The sequence below is a fragment of the Dipteris shenzhenensis genome, chromosome 21, assembly GCF_047967505.1.
Source record: "Dipteris shenzhenensis isolate YYH24624 ecotype China chromosome 21, Dip_SZ_1.0, whole genome shotgun sequence".
NCBI lineage: Eukaryota > Viridiplantae > Streptophyta > Polypodiopsida > Gleicheniales > Dipteridaceae > Dipteris > Dipteris shenzhenensis.
Genome location: NC_141616.1, coordinates 10407619 through 10421188, shown reverse-complemented (window position 1 = coordinate 10421188; position 13570 = coordinate 10407619).

Sequence of the window (13570 nt, the reverse complement as noted above, 5' to 3'; positions counted from 1 at the left end):
CAGTCGTAGTCAGTTAGACCCTATTGGGTGAGTGACCCAGTCCACCCAAAACGATCGATTGGGGGTTGGCCACCGACCACACAATAGAACTGGTGTGCAAAATAGAGCAACTAACCTACGGTCTCCGTTCGGCCCACACCCATTTGGGACTCCAAACGGGCCTCACAAATCAAAAGTGGGGTACCCCAAGAAATGCTCCATCTACCCTCAGTGCGGTCAATCATGGGATGCCTTCCCGCACTTGCATGTAGCATAGTTGATAGTGTGCCAACTCCGTCTAGCCATCAGGCCACACATGGCCCCCATCTGGTGTCCAAACCAGGACGTACCAGATAACCGAGCTACTCAAATGCCTTCTCCTCATATGGGGGGATTACAAGTAGAGTTAGCTGGTTCCCATGTAGATACACGAGAGTGGAGCATTGATATTATCTAATAGGACTCTGGTAACCCATCTTCTTCTAATGATAAAAAGAGAAAGAAGAAGATCAAGTGCTTCTATTGCAACAAGGCAGGGCACAAGCAGAATGAGTGCCCGAAGAAGATTGCAGAGATGAGAAGAACGGAGTAAAGAAAGAGTCAAGCAACAGTGTGCAGGTAGTACCAGTAGAGCTGTTCGTAGCAATTGAGGAGATTTTCATGGAGGTAGTTCATGTATCTGCGGATGAACCTTGGATCATTGACAATGGTGCATCACACCACATGACCAGTCGGAAGGATTGGTATACCTCTACATCTGGTAGGGAATGACATCCTGGTAGCAGTCGGCAATGATGGAAAATGTCTAGCAAAAGGAAAAGGTACGATAGCTCTCAAGTCAGATGGAGTTGTAAAACACTTGTCCGATGTTCTTCATGTGCTAGATATCAAGAGGAACTTGTTGTCCGTTTCTGCAATCACGGATCGGGACTTCAAAGTTCAATTTGATAAGAATGGTGCAGAGATTCTGGATCTTCAAGGAAAGGTCATTGGTAAAGGTACATGGCAGAACAACATCTTTGAACTCTCAACTTTCAGTGCTCGAGCCGATGTGAAGAACACTAAGATGTGTCATGAGAGGTTTGGTCATCTAAATCTTAGCTCTTTAAAGGAGATGCATAAAAGTGGAATGATTGCAGACCTACCAGAAATTAGAGATCTGCACGATGTATGTGAAGCTTGCATGGGCAAGCAGCATTGGCAGCCCTTTCCTAAAGAGGCCAGCAGGGCAAAGTCTCCTCTAGAGCTCGTTCACACGGACCTCTGTGGAAAGATGGAAACAGAAGCTTTGGGTGGTTCCTACTACTTCATGAAGTTGATCGATGACTACAGTAGAAGGATATGGATATACTTCCTAGACTAAAGATGAGGCTTTTAGTAAGCTCAAAGAATGGCATGTAATGGTCGAGAAAGAAATAGGGAGGAAGGTGAAGAAGTTCAGATCAGACAGAGGTGGTGAGTTCACATCAAGTGAAGTGGAAAGTTACTACAAAATTCATGGGATCAAGAGGCAGAAACCCCTGCCACATACATCACAACAAAATGGAGTAACCGAATGCAAGATGCGCATCATCTGTGAAATGGGCAGGAGTATGATAAAAGGGAAAGATTTTCCAAAGACTTTCTGGGCTAAAGCATGTAACACGGCAGTTTACATTCTGAATTATAGCTACACGAAGGCTGTGAATAGGATGACTCCATTGCAGGCCTTTTCTAGTAAGAAACCTTCAGCTGCACATTTCAGAGTTTTTGGATGTGACTATTTTGTGCATATCCCTAATGTTAACAGGACCAAATGGGAACCAAAGAGCCGGAAGTGTATTTTCTTGGGCTACAGTGAAGAGGCAAAGGGTTACCATCTCTATAACCCTGTTACCAAGAAGGTAATAGTAAGTTGCGATGTGGTCTTCTCAAAACAGCCGCATCAATTGGAGGAGGATGCTTCCTTTCCAGACAACCAGGACCAAAATATCCATCCAGTACAACCACCAACAGTAGACCGAACTCCCCCAATGGTGCTTGGGAGAATTCAAGATAAAGAAGAGGAAGAAGAGCCTACAGAACCACAATGGCAACAGCCATTCTCGAAGTGGGTAAAGCAGCTTTTGGACAATAGAGAACCTCCAGCCATTGAGGAGAAACCATCCAAACACCACCGGTCCAAGAGATTAGAGGAGCAAAGAAGGGCGCAAAAACACTTGGTCAACTACGCTTTGATGACAGAGGTGATCCGTGCTGATGAACCCAAGTGTCTTGAAGAGGCATAGGGTGATGATAGGTGGATGAAGGCTATGCAGTCGGAGTATGGCTCCATAATGAAGAACAACACTTGGGACCTTGTGGATTGACCACCAAAACACAAGGTAATCGGCACCAAGTGGGTGTACAAGACCAAGTACAAGTCTGAAGGCACATTAGATAAGTATAAGGCTCAACTCATGGCAAAAGGATTCACACAGGTACATGGTTTTGATTATCAGGATACTTTTGCTCACACAACTCGACTAACCACAATTCACAGTGTTTTGGCTTTAGTAGCCTAGGGAAGTTGGCCCGTGTTTCAGATGGATGTAAAATCTACCTTTCTAAATGGAGATCTCAAGGAGGAGGTATACGTGGAACAACCACTAGGTTTTGTGATCCCCGTTTCAGAAGGTAAAGTATGTAAATTGAAGAAGGCACTTTACGGGCTGTGAAACAGGCCCCACGAGCGTGGTACCAGTGAATTGATGCCTACTTTCTGCAAAATGGGTTCAAGAGGAGCCCATCAGATGCAAATTTTTATATCTTCAGAGAAGGAGGTAGGTGTATGGTCGTGGTCCTTTATGTGGATGACCTTGTCATAACAGGAAACCATGAAGAGAAGATCTCGCAGACAAAGCATTTTCTAGGAAGAGAGTTTGAAATGATAGACCTCAGATTGATGCATTTCTGTTTGGGGATTGAAGTTAAGCAAGAGCCGAAATAGATCTTCATTTCATAGTTGAAGTATGCTAGTTGAAGTATGCTGGAGAGATATTGAAGGCATTTGGCATGGCTGAGTGCAAGACAGTTGGCACCCTTATGGAGGTTGATGTGAAGCTCTCAAATGAGGATTCATCACCACTGGTGGACGAAGTGAAGTAGAAGGCTTGTGGGCAGCTTGATTTACTTGTGTAACACGCGGCCGGACATCAGCTTTGCGACTGGTATACTAAGCAGGTTTTCCAATAAGCCACGGGAGAACCATTGGAGGGCAGGGATGCAGGTGCTAAAATACATTAAAGGCACACTTGATTATGGCATCACCTATACCAAGGGCAACATCTTGACCAGATTCTATGGCTCGGATTGGCAGGAGACATGGATAGCAGGAGATCAGTGACAAGTTACTGTTTCTCACTTGGATCTAGAGTTGTGTCATGGGTCAGCAAGAAGCAACCCATAGTTGCTCTTTCTTCTACCGAGGCTGAGTACAAATCAACATGCTTTGCTTCTTGCGAGGAAATGTGGTTGAGGAGGATTTTAGGGGACATGGGTACAGTGCAGAACAAGCCTACGCAGTTATCATGTGACAATCAGAGTTGCATGGCGATTGCAAAGAACCCTGTGTTCCATGCTTGCACAAAACACATTGAGATTCAATATCACTTTGTATGCAAGGTCGACTTGGTGTACTGTCCGACTACACAGAATGCTGTGGACATCTTCACGAAGGCTCTTGGAAGAGACTTGCTGGAGAGGCATCTTCATGGACTTGGCATTGGACCGAAAAAGTAAGTTCACTTGTGGGTGGACATTGAGGGGGGGTGTTAGATATCAATGCTCCACTCTCATGTAACTATGCGGGAACTAGCTAACTCTACTTGTAAGCCCCCCATATGAGGAGAAGGCATTTGAGTAGCTTGGTTATCCGGTAGGTCCTAGTTTGGACACCAGATGGGGGCCATGTGTGGCCTGTTGGCTAGACGGATTTGGCACACTACCAACTAGGCTACATGCAAGTGCGGGAAGGCATCCCATGACTGACCGCACTGAGGGTAGACGGAGAATTTCCCGGGGTAGCCCACTCTCAAGATCCGGGGCTGTTTGGAGCCCCAGATGATCCCAGATGGCTCTAGGCCACGGTTCTATCATGTGGTCGGTGGCCTATTTCGACCCCCAGTCAGCCGTTTTGGGCGAACTAGGTTGGTCACCCAATTGGGTCTAACCGACTACCACTGGTGGCTATATAAGAGCAAGCCTGTGAAGCCCATTTCATCACTAGCTACAACAACCCTGATTCCTTAACATCCAGCCTCCGTCCTCTACTGTTTCCAACTCACCATCGAAGCTTCTTTCACAGGAGTGCACGGTTGGGAGGCAGCACCATTTATTGTATCAGTTTTACAGTAATCAAATTTTTGATTCTCCATACTATCTGCTTTTCTCTCTTGCGTACGAGATCCTGTTATCTGTTGAGCACAGACATTGTATTGTTTTCTTATAGGTTGGAACTTGAAAATCATGCAGTTCTTACCACTGAGCTGGTTCACATCAAACACACCGAGCCGATCATACAAAGAACCTTAAAACAAAACTATTACACATTAAGAACATCATTCAAGGAGCATTCAAGTCAATCCCCAATATATTTTGATGTACCTTATTATTATTGTACAATTGATCATGTTGTAGTCCAATGCGGTGGTTGAAATTGTTTTGTTTTAGTGTAGTGAAAATTTGATTTGTTTTGTAAAGATTGAAGATAGTTGAAATTGTGATAAGTTATCTTAACCAGCCCGATGGCTGTTATTGTACAATTGATCATGTTGTAGTCTAGCCCGATGGTTGAAACTGTTTTGTTTGTGTAGTGAAAAATTGATTTGTTTTGTAAAGATTGAAGATAGTTGAAATTGTGATAACTTATCTTAACCAGCTCAATGGTTGTTATTGTACAATTGATCATGTTGTAGTCCAGCCCGATGGTTGAAATTGTTTTGTTTCCTCCTAGTGAGTAATTTAGTAGTTGTTTTGTTCACTAAATTTTCAAGGGACTGGTTTTGGATTGGGTAAATAGATGGATTTGTATCTCAATAGGAATGTGTGTTGTTGCAAAACGCACATAGGCTTTGACTTGGCCCAACAAGCATTGAATGAATTGAGATTTGGTCAAGTTGAAAGATTGCTCCATGAAGCTGTTGGATGATTGCTCAGTTCCGAGGCCACCTATATCCTCCTCATATGTTGTAAGGGAGAGCAAGTTTGGCACCCTAAGGTCTATGTGGGAGCCATCATTCTCTCCAAAGCCTACAAACCGTGAGTGGTACCGCATTGAATGCATTCGTGGTACATGCAAACATTGTGGTATGAAAAAGCCATTTAATACCTATCCAAATGAAATGAGGGAAGGAAGCCTTGCTCTAAAATGGAAGAGATTTGAAATGGGCAATGTTGAAGGCTACAACATCAAGTTTAGGAATCTTGGTAGCAAGAGATATAGTACCTTCTTATATCTTCAAATTCATAGATGAAGATTAGAATTCAATGAAGCAAAAGAAAGCCATTATTATCTTAAAAGCTAACAAGAGACTTGATTTTTAGGTATCAAAATGTTTTTTTTCACTCATTAGAAAAACCAGAAATGACTATAGATTGCAATGAGATGCTAATAAAGGACATTATGTGTGAATAATATTTTTTATTATTGGTGATAAATCTTTTTGTGTGATACTAATGTGTCCAACTTATTTGACACTAGTTTCTTGGAGTATAGAATTCCTCCAAATATCTTTCAATAATGCTTCTTTGAGAAGCCTCTTTGGTATTCACTTGCAAGTAGGTATTTTGCAGGTGGGTTGACTATCTTTTGTTTTCTTGTTTTGTCATTTATGAATTACTATTAAAAAAGAAATTTCATGATTTTTCCTTAAAAAGCATCTTCTGCTATTGAAGGATTTTGCAACTCTATGTGGAGCATGCTACAGGTCCTAAAATTATCACATGCATGACCATTATATGTACTCAGATGCTTACATTTATAAATGCATGTTCTTTTATATTTTGATTATCAATAGTAGTCTACTTTTCACTCACTTTGAATTAGGTGTTTTTAAGGTGGTAACATCTACTTTATGTGATTACAAAAAGGTTCCCCAGTAGTCCAATGTCATTGATATGTTATGAAGTTCATTAAGGAGCTTGTGTATCGAGAAGAAAATGCAAGGCTCTATAAAAAACCTCACAAAGATTGGTCTAAGAGATTTGTAAGTACAAAGTAAAATGCTTTATTTCATTTTTTTTTCATTGATTAAACTGGCTCTTATCGGATCATGTAACGGATTTGAGGGTTCGCTTACATATATGGGCTACTCATTGGTTCTTTGAAAAATGATAGAAGCCAATAAGAAGTAGAATCGAATTTGTTGTCATCTTTTTTTGCCTCTTAGAAACTTGTTTTTGAATTGTTAATGCATGGATCTCATCCTTTTCCCATCTTGCCCATAGAGCTTCAATGGAAAGAAGACACATCACTACCTATGGCCTATGCAGTTGGACAACCGTAAGATTGATATGTTCATCATAGCTTGGTCACCAAGTTATTGACAATGAATTGGAGTTTTGTTTGGTTGCCTATGTGGAGTTCTTTGAATTACAATTATTGCAGTTATGTGTTCTCCTATCATCTTTTGCTTGCACATATTTTGAGTGCTCGAACTTTCATGGTCCATGTAAATATTATGCATGATATGCTCTATATAGGCTCCTATGGTGAACAGAGTTTGCAAATGGGTTCTTGCTTACAAAAATCTAGCCAACCAAAATGCAAGAAATTTTGCATTTAGAGAGGGTGGATTTTATTAAAAATGAGTCTAGATGGTTATCTCATTCAAATACATATAATGTATACTAAAAATCCATGCTTATTATGAGGTTACCCATGTGTAGGGACCAGAGTTGCTATCTTATGGGAAGCAATAAGGTCTCCACTTTGACAACATATGTGACTATCATGTGGCTAGCATTAGGACTGATAAATAGGCAGCATATTTAGTTACTATGCACATATTTTGAGCAAGAACTTTCAAGGCCCACATAAAGAACTATGGCCAACCCAAATGCAAGAAATTTAGCATTTAGAGAGTGTGTTGATTTTATTAAAAATGATTTCAGATGGTTATGTCAGTCAAATACATATAATAGACACCCAAAATCCATGCTTATTATCATGTTACCCATGTGTAGGGACATGAGTTGCTATCTTATGGGAAGCAATAAGGTTGCTACTTTGACAATATATGTGACTATCATGTGGCTAGCATTAGGGCTGATACGTCGGTGACATATTTAATTGCTATGCAACCTACATAGGGTTGTAATATGAGCCCAGGTGATACCTTATATAGGCATACTTGTGGCTACATTATGGGCTGAATTATGGGCTTAAGTGTTGCCTTAGATGACTATATTTGTGGCTACATTTTTTAATGCTTTGGTTGCATATGTGTAGTTCTTCGCATCATACTTTTTGTATCTATGTATGGTCCTATCATTAGTGGTGGTTACATAGGCAACATATTTAGCTAATAGATGGGTAGAACATAGGCTAGCCCATAGTGTGTTGGAATAATGGGCCAAAGTGCTACCTTATAAAGGCAAGCACAGAGCTAAAGTATGGGCTCTTATATTGATTGATTGTGTGGAGTCTTTTCTTGTAAACACAAAACTCTGTCCAACACAAATTTAGAAGGTGTAATGGTTTGTTAAAACGTGAGTCTAGATGGTCATTTGAGACAAATACATATCATAGGGACTACATTCTTGCCCATGTGTGGTTGCCATAGAATGTTTGTATTGTAGGGAACAATAGTGAGAGCTTTCATGGCCCACCTCTGGTCAATATAAAGATTATGCATGATATGCTTTGAATAAGCTCCTGTGCATAGAGTTTGCAAATGGGCTATTTATTACAAAACTCCGGCCAACCAAAATGCAAGAAATTTTGCATTTAGAGGCTGTGTGGATTTTATCAAAAATGAGTCTAGATGGTTATCTCGTTTAAATACATATAATGTATACCCAAACACAACAACACAAAGCAACTATAGATGCACTTGATAGACACGTAAAATAGCAGGCGCGTCTATAGGTGTTGCTTGAATAGACGGGCACATCTAATAGTGCGTCTAACAGGTCAGTTATTTGTGCATGTACTGACACGTCTATTAGCATGTCTACACTTAGGAAATACGGGCCCATCTAATACTGCGTCTGTCAGAGTGTCTATTTGTGCGTGTATTAGTGCATCTATTAGTGCATCTACACTGAGAATTAGACGCGTATTTAGACGCAAAACAGAGAATATAGAAAGTGAGATTTTGGTATACATCACTGCTTTCCAAACATTGCCCATGATTACCAAAGCACATAATTTTAACAAAAACATCAATGCTTTTTTGCAAGCCCACATATACAAGAATTAAGTGAGGTGAGGAGAATGAGACAATATGTAAAATAGTTTTGCCAATATCAATGATGGGCTATGGTTCAATCTCATCCTCAATGAGATCAACCCTTGCCAAACTATCTACTTCAAAATCCAAACAAGTGTTTAGATCTACAAATACATTCAACCCACTACTACTTGTGCTACTCATGTGCTCATTGAAATCAGCATCACCAATGGTAGGCTCATCCTCATGGGTAATGGCCTCAATATCTGTATCTTCTATCTCATGATCATCCTCCTCTCTCGTATCACGGTCATCATCAGCTCCATGGCCATGATCATCCTCCATATGCTCCATATTAGTAAATGTACTATACATCACTTTGGAACATGGCATAATAGGTATGACATGCCACCATCTATTATTATCCACCATTGGTTGATAGACAACCTAATTCAAACACAAATACAATCATGTTATTTTCCTCGTATCGAAGGTATCAAATATTTAAAAGCGAGTATTTTTATATGTGTGCACAGTACCTGTTCACATTGTTGTGGTAGTACTAGTGTGTCCTTCCTACTTTGCCAAAACTTTGTGGAGTCAATAGTTACAAAGCCACTTGCATGGCATTTGATTGTTGCATTAGGGCCTCTTTCCACCATGTCCTTAAACCACTTTACATCCAAAACATACACAAAGAAGCGTCGAAAGTCAAGCTAAATAATATATTGGATTATGCCACAATAATCTTCCATGGCTCCATTGGCTCCCTCAAAGCTAGCAATGACGCTGCAATCTTGTGTGTTTCTCTTATCATTAATCCGTTGTGTTTGAAAATGCTTGCCCTCACACCATATAGCATTGAACATAGTGCACTACACCAAGAAAAAATCAATTAAATAAGCAATCTAAATTATTGAAAGCTCCTAACTTATGCATAACATTCTATATACCGACCTTGCTCATGCATCCCCTAGCATACTCCCATTCTTCCATTGTGATATGCATCCCCTCGTCTTTCTCTGCTTTCTCCATTTTGTCAAGTAGCAAATCCATATGAATATCCTTTGGAAGTGCTCTTAGATACTGAGGGTATGGCACACGAGATCCGTAGTGTGTACGAAAGAGGGCCATTAGGAAAAAAGGGAGCTCATTTTGGGGCCTTTTAGAAGAGAGAGAAAATAGGCTCTCAACCAATTAGGAGTGGGCCAACGTAACGTTGAAAATTCAACAAAAGAAGATGAAAATAAGAAAAAGAAATAGTACTATATGTTCATAGAAGCATGTCACACTAATGAGATGATCTGATTTGAATCTTTAAAAAATTTATTTTCTGTGTGGAATTTGGTGATTTTGACACCGCAGACGCGTCCGGAACGGCCCAAAACCCCAAGAACGGCACTGAAAATGCTGGAATCTGACATCCAAGGCCCGAAAACGGCCAAAAAAGGCCGAAAAATGCGATTTGCAGAAAAACGCGATTTGGCACTTTTGAAATCTCAAAAGGTGCCAAAACGCGTTTTGCTGCAAATCTCACTTTTCGGCTTTTTTTGGCCGTTTCCGGGCCTCCGAATGTCCGATTTCAGCGTTTCCAGTGCCGTTTTTTGGGATTTTGGGCCGTTTCGGATGCGTCTGCAGTGTCAGAATCACCAAATTCTGCACAGAAAAGTGTTGCTCTTATATGAACATTGAATGTAAAGCATGTGAAAGAATATATTTATTCCTTTTCACACTGACATTTCTCATGCAAGTATCCATATTTTCTTGCTTTTGTAGAGAGAGAAAAGAGAAAATAGTGAATTTCTTACAAGGCCCCAAAATGAGCTCCCTTTTTTCCTAATGCCTTTCTTCTTGTCTTCTTGCCTTTGCATCCTTGTATCTTATCATCCATCTTTTCATCACATCACTATTAAGCACGCAATAGAGGTTGATATTATTAAGCAACTCCGTGTCTATTACTTTGTTGCGTCCTTTCCCTTGAGGCACAATAGAGGTCATCCTTAGGTCTTCATCATCTCTCCATAGTCGTGGGAGAGAGCTGTCCACATCAACAAGAAACTCAAAAATATATACAAGTGACTCTTGTACCAACCAACCCTCGGCCATGCTACCTTCGGGTCTTGCATTTTGTCTCATGAAGCCCTTCAAGGTCTTCATGAAGCGCTCGAGGAAGAACAACCATCATGCATGTATAGTACTGCATATAGCAATCTCATCCACCAAATGCACTATAAGATATAGTTGGCTTGTGAGAATAGAACGTGGCAAACCACCTCCACTGACATAACTCGAGCATTCTCAAGCATGGTGGGATCTATTTCCTTTGAGCTCACATACCTAGAAATGAAAAAGCACACCATATTAGCAATATGAACACCTTGCATGGAGCATTGATACGCATCATATTTTGTATCATGTAAAGTACCTCACAAGCTCGCCCATCTTGTAAATACAATCCTTCACGTCTTTCAATGCACTACGAGAAATGCTAGTAGGTAGTATGAACTGAACCCACGAGGAGGTGGTTGATCAGTTGCTTATAATTATTCACTCACAAGTTTGAAAGGAAAAAGATATTATGCACATAAAATACTTACTTGGAGCATCTTGTGCCAATCATGAGATTTCAAGCCATATAATTGCTCTACACCTCTTTTCTTGCTCTTTGTAAAGGCCCCCTTCAAACACCTCATGCATCCAGTGGGAGTACGAATTGTAGTAATAGCGTGCTTCACCGCCGCCATCTCTAGCTTTGATAACCTCCACGGTGCACAAGGTAAAAAAACACGCCCACTTGGTCTCTCTTGTGGCCAAGCTTCACGCATCCTCCCTGTGGTACATAGATCCTCCCTTATGCCTACGGAATCTCGTGTTCCATTCAAATGCTCCCAATTGGTAGATGCCACATTCTTGAAGATATGCATGGGATCAAGCAAGTGATTGATCTTGAGGTGGGACCAATATGGTAAACGATAAAAGATGGAGTATCTAAACAAAAGCTGGTGTTAGTGGGAAATCTTTATTTCCAGCCAATATAGCACACAATAGTTACAAACCCTTACCAGCTCATGCCAAGTGGTGGAGAAGTCGTGGAAGCGTCCCAAATTCTCATCCAATCTCCCGCAGTGAGTGATTGTGGGAGGACTTCATTCCAAGGGGAAACATATCTAGGAAGATCAGGTGGGAGAAATCGATGGTGATTCTCATAGATGACCTTATTCAATGCGTTTGCCCATGAGGCAACTAGCGAAGGACCACAAATAGGACATGCATGGTAACCCGATGTAGTGAGACTTGAACAATAGATGCAATTAAGAGTTGAAGGTGGGTTCAAGGTGCCACATCGGTTGCCTACTCATAATTAAAAGTGCAATGCTTATCCGAACACTCGCCATAGCATGGGAAATGGGTTCACACCATCCATACCCAATTCAAGTCACAAGCTCCTAGGTTCTTCCTTGAAGATTGGCCATGTGTCTTCAATATGCTTCTACGCAGGAGTGTCTGCGAGAGTTCTCCACTTGCCATTGGTTGATCGATGGGAGGAATGCCATGACATGAGCTCTGCAATGGATTTACACTTGAACATATGTTGGATGTGAGGGATTGTGGGAAAATGTCATAGAACCTTACGAGGCACATCCAAAGTTTTGAGATCTGTTCTATATCTTGCATCTCCACAAGTAGGACACTCTCTTGCATCCTTATTAGTCCACAAAACAAAACGCAATCATTGACACATGCATGGATGCACTTGTAATCTAATCCTCTAAGAGAGGTCACATGTTGCCTTGCCATATCTCTTGAGGTCGGTAATTTATTCTCCCTTGGAAGCATTTTACACAATAGCCTGCACGTGAAGACCATAAATGAGGAAAAGCATTTGAGTAGTTGATCCACTAGCATAATTCACCATGTTTGCAAAATAGACTTTAAAGCTTACTTGAGTAATGCATTCAAACTTGCATTGCTCCATCCATAGATGGTTTGTAAGTTTAGTAACTCAAGGGAGGCACATAGAACAGAGAATGTGCACCTCTCAAACAGTGGAGTCGATGTTGCGGTAAAAAGATCATCCTACTCCATGCTATCATCCCTCCCTTCGGATTGATGGACATATAAATCCCGCACCATATCATAAAACACCTCCTCCTCCATGGCTTCATGAGGTAATGGTGGAGGGCTACTATCACCATCACTCCATGCATCTGTAATGGTCCCTCCTAAAGATCCCACCTCATATCGCCAACACTTTGCCTCTTCAGACGAGCATAGGGCAACATATGTGGATGTGGTACTGCATCCTGTATCAAATTAAAATGGGATCATTACTCAAACATATGAACACCCATAGGTATCTCAATCAACCTTAACTCTTTAACACTTACCATGTTTATGATCGCATCCCATTCTCCATACTTTGAGATGTGATTGAGTGTAATCCTGCGTGCATGATACATGTTTCCTTGACATCGATCACACATACATTTGCTTTTTTGCTCCAACCACATTTCATGATGGTGGATACGGAGGGATTCATCCTTACTGGAGCTATTTGTTGAAGATGAAGACATCCTACAAACAAACAACCCAAAAAATTTGCTTTTCTTCAAATATTTAATTCTGTGGTGCGTCTAAAACTGCGTCTGTCTATTCTGTGGTGTGCATCTAAAACCGTGTTTGCTTTGTGTATTTAGACATGCAATTACACGTGTATTTAGATGCATGTATAGACGCGCCATTAGACGTACTTATAGATGCAATTTTCAAATCTACTTTTACCACGCTTGCTTTGCTTTTCTTCACATAAGCTTCACGCGGCTTGCTTGGTTTGCTATTAATAGATCCACAGTCCGATACTTATCTCTAAGCACCCACACTTACTTCCAGGCTTACACAATCATCTCCAAGCACACAAGAGAAGAGGGTGAACAAGGAAGAGAAGCAACTTTGAAGAAGGACAAGAAGCTTCCATACCTCTATCCAAGGTAATCTTTACGGTTGATATTCTTTGAAAGTTGCTCTCTTTGGATTCGTCCTTTGTCGTATCCAAGAAATGAATGATTTTGGTATCAGTCTTATGCTTTTGTGTCAGACGCATGTCCTTTTTGACTTTTTAGAATAGTCCGTCTGTCGGAGCGTGTTTATGGATGCGTCTCAGAGCATGTCTAAAACTGTGT